This window comes from Bacillus rossius, chromosome 10 (genome assembly GCF_032445375.1).
Source record: "Bacillus rossius redtenbacheri isolate Brsri chromosome 10, Brsri_v3, whole genome shotgun sequence".
Lineage (NCBI taxonomy): Eukaryota > Metazoa > Arthropoda > Insecta > Phasmatodea > Bacillidae > Bacillus > Bacillus rossius.
Genome location: NC_086337.1, coordinates 55,811,874 through 55,816,785, shown reverse-complemented (window position 1 = coordinate 55,816,785; position 4,912 = coordinate 55,811,874).

Sequence of the window (4,912 nt, the reverse complement as noted above, 5' to 3'; positions counted from 1 at the left end):
TTGCACCACGCCATGGAGCAAGGAAGAGACTGGAGGGATGCACAGGAGATAGTGAAGATGCCAAGCGAATAATTTTTTAACATATTTGTCCCACTTAACGTACACATAATTATGTTAACTTTTATTAATGTGTCATTTACTTTCTATTAAAACTAAGGAAAAGCCCACAACATATCCGTTTCTACTTAGAGGATTATATCATAATAGCTTATTTTTATGTTACAGGAGTGACGCAATGTTAGCAATAGAACGGAATCCCCCCCCCCCAAACACACAAAATGAGTCAATTATAGTTCAATAAACAAAATTTGATTATCATAAGAAATAAACTCAGACGGCTCACTGTAAAACCACCTCGTTTCCATAAGCAAAATCTGATTTTGCCCTCCGTGTTACGATAGTCGCGAGGAGTGTAGTATGTGAACAAACCACCGCGACCTTTTTCAGGGAAATAAGTAGAGACATTTTTCAAATGTAAAAATAAGGAGGGAGCGAATGTATGTTCCAGTAAAAGTGAGGGAGCGAATGTATGTTCCGCAAAACATCTTTTTGCTGAAGTTTGTATTTTTTTTAGAAGGAAAAACATTTCTCTGGCATTAGTATATGATCATTTTTAGCATAACACAAATAAAACATGAACATTAGTTTTTATATGCATACTTCATAGTCAAAATATTTACTTCGTTTTACTGCGACAACATACAAGTTAGTTTTAGTGGGAAAAAAATTTACAGCCTGTATAATAAGTCGGAAGTTATGACTTTCAGAGAGTAACAAAGAATGGTGTGGGTTAAAATATGTTGTTGAGAGAGAAGGGGAGAGGAATAACGAATAAAGTAGTGTGTCAGACAACTGTACTTAATGACTTTGTGTTTTTTTGTCGCGTTTTAGTTGTGAAGATCCAGTGCGAACCCTCATTGTGTACTTTATTGTTTAGTTTTATTGTATAAGTGAATCATTGAATGTTTTACGTGAAACTTGTTAACAGTCGGTGGGATAAATCTACGCGATGACGTTATCAGAGCATAATAAAAAAATATAAAGCTTTGAGGGTACGAGGAGTGCAGCGCGAATTTACGTATACGATCTTATTTATTTATTTCAGCTAATAAATTACTTGTCTAAAATGCAGATAGCAGAACGCTCTATGGGATGTTTGGATTATGGCAGAATTGCATAGGTACTTTAAAAATGTTCTCTCTACCTGCTCGTAGTGGTCACGTACCCACCTATTTTTTTCATTTTTTATAAACATAATTTAACTTTTATGTATATCCATTTTTCATGAGCATATTTTTACATCTGATCTAAGTAATTCATTTAGGGAAAGAGTTCTAATTTTTAGTATCTAGTTTTTTTTAAATTTCAAACGGGATACACAGTAATAAGTTTTTAATTCTGTACGTAATGATTCCATCAACAATAAGCATAGACCTGGCCGGCAGCACGGAGCAAAGCGGCGCAGTGGTAAGGCGCTGAACTCACACTCCAGAGAACCCTGGGTCGAGTCTCGTCCCTGACATCTCCGTGATGTCCCTGACATAGCAATGCTGTTCCTGATATCATCGCGCTGTCCCTGACATCGCTATGTTTTCCCTGACTCCAGGCAACTAAGGGCGGGGACGGCAAAAGTACTGGATTGTATTTCCTATTTCACACTATTTGGAAACTTTAGCAATATTGATACGCTCGTATAAATTAACTCAAAATGAAGCCACTGAAATAACAACAAAATTATTATTATTATAAAAAAAGCCAATCTCTTCCTACCTAAGTGTTGTAAACATGTTTGATTTTTTAGACCTCCACTTGCAATGTCCAAGAATTGTAATTGTTTCACTTGAGACGTTTCTTGTATTGTTTTGTAATATTTAGTGATTACAATAACACCTTTATGGAAAATATAATAATTATACATTAAATCTTTGATTATTTAAAATAATATTTACATTTATATAGGTTCATAACTCAGGAGGAAAATGAATAAAATATTTATTCATTTTTATATTACAGTTTGCTAAATTAATGTGTTTTTATTTCTAGAACGGTCATCTGTACCTGATTGTTTTTGTAAAAGAGCCCATTTAACCAAAGGAGTTTGAAGTCTGTTTGTTTTGTTTATTTTTTTCTTCTTAATGTCACCGATGGAAATGTTCTTGTGGTTGATATTCATTGGGGAGAGGGGGAGTATTTTTATTATTATTTTGATATTTCGTTCATTAAAGATTTGCATAAAGAAATTTTTCGAGATTTAGATTGTTGAAGCAATTTAGTATGCGTTACCGAGCTGTGGAAAGCAACAAGTAACATGTATCTGGCGATAACATTCGATACAAAAAAAATGGGTACGTGTACTTATGTAGAAGTTGTACTTAATTGGCGTAATAAAAAACGAACTTAAATTTTTCAAGCAGATAATAAATAGAAATTAAATAATGAAAGGACTGGAGTGATATTATGAATACGATTGGTAAAGTATAAAATTAATAAAAAAATTCAAAATATACTCAGTATTAAATATTAATATAAACATGTGTATAAAATTAATAATTTAATTTAGTAAAATAATAGCGATAAATTTTTATTAATAATGAAAGTTGTTAAAAATGCTGAATTGTTATACTAATTAATTTATTTTAATTATTTATTAAATAATAATGTAAAAAGTTATAATGCAAATAAATTATACATACTTAATATAATTTCGCTTGTATAAATACACTTGAAAAAGTTTATAAACCCAATTTCTCTCAATAATATTTACAATAAACAATTTTTATTAATGATATGAACCAGTATTTAATATTGATCACTAAAGTATAAGGTTTGAAAGTACATATATAAATTAAATTTGTATGTAGCCTTTTACCATACTTAATACTGTAATTATGTGGGAATCTGCTTTTATAATAGTCTACCTCGGCATGTTAAAAATATTAATAATAAAAAATTGTTTGCAATAGAGTTAAAAAAATAGCTGAAAAACAGTTTTTTTATTCTCTCAAAGATGTAGAAGACTTTATAAAAATAAAAAAATAATAGCAAAGATTTTATAGGGTAAATTCAATCCCACTTGTAATGTATGTTAACTTATAAGTAAAATGTAATTGTATATTATTATTATTATATTATTATTATTTTTTTTGTGAAATTGTATATTTTTGTGTTTTTGTTTTTTGTGAAATTGTATATTTTTTTTTGTGAAACTTTATATGTGTGTATATATATATATATATATATATATATATATATATATATATATATATATATATATATATATTCTCCTATATGTACTTGACATGTATCATACCCCAGAAATGGGGTCAAAGGATATGAAAATAAATAAATAAATAATAAAAAAAAAATCCATCCTATCAATTTTTGTTGCATGCTGCGGGCGCATCGCAAAAATTCATTCTCGTAATTTTTTTTTTCATAATGCGCCTAAAGAAGTACAACGTAACCTCACTTATATAAATAAACTGGAAATACACTTGTAAAAATTTATAAACACAATTTCTATCACTAATATTCACAACAAATATGTTTTTTTTTTTTTTTTAATGATACGGAGCAGTTTTAAATTGAATTCACTAAAGTATAAGATTTAAAAGCACACATAAACTGTTTATTTCTATTTAGCTTTTTTATTCCTCCTGTGAAAATTCCGTTACAGGGTGCGCGCGCATCCTTAAAATTTACACTTATAATTTATTTTTTTTCATAACGCGCCTTATGAAGTATAACTTTAAAAAAACAATATAATGGAACATTCGGAGAAATTGTGCCAGATAAAAAATTGGTTGTCTGTAAAGTCGGTTTACGGATGATAGTTTAACGTGACGTCATAACAAAACATTGATGAAATGATTGCATACTTTTATGAATAAAATTGAATCTTTTTATTGAATTATCACAATTTTGTATGGATACAAAGAAGGAGTGAAATGAAATCTACAATTTAATTGATAAATTTACTTTTATTTACACTCATTAATTCAAATATGTTTATTATTTTAACGAAGAGATTATTTTAACTATAACTTTTATACATGTTTGCTATTTAACTTCTTCCAATCTGTGTTATTCTGTTAAGGATAGGACGATGATAGGAAAAGTAGGAAACGAATGGGAGTGTTTCAAGTTTAATGTGCCTCGAAAAAGTCAAATCTATGGTTTTTCCAATCGAGATACGGGACAATGTGCGTAACGGGACTCTTTTTCGTGCGTGCAGCCGGCGTTCATCGATTTATTAGACGTTGTCACGTCAAAAAAAAAAATTATGGCAAGAAAAATGAGGCGATAGCGTTTTGAATTCAAGAAAAACCGTTCTGGGCGTGACGGTAAAGGTTAGGTTCTGAGACACTGGACGTGTGCAGCGGGACGGTGCTGGCTGCTGGCCGCGTGTGCGGAGAAAGTCGGCCGGGTCAGGGGTCACGGAGGCGTCTGCGCGCCGCGCGGTGACGCCACACACGCTGCACCCCTCTCCCCTCCCCCGCGCACACATCACTGCCCCACCCCCTCCCCCGGCAGGTGCGCGAGCCAGCACGGGGAAGCCTTCACTTCACAGGCGAGAGAGCCACGCCCGAAGTTACCCGAAGTTCATGCTAGCTCTTTTTCCCCCCGTTCTATCTCATTGTTAGATACCGGAAAAATTCGCGGATTCATTCGGCGATATGCTAGAATTCAAATACATATACCTCTTAGATGATTTTGCTATTCGCTTACTGTTCATCTGGACGCATCTCAACCAATTATAAACCCTCAACCAAAGAAGGATCGGATCACAGACGAACCAGCCGAGACGACTCCCAAGTCGGCAGCCAATGAACTTGCGTTATTTGCCCGAGTGTACAGGGGAATGTGCAGTCTATCCTGAAGGCCATCTAAACCGCGAATTTTTCCTGTCTCT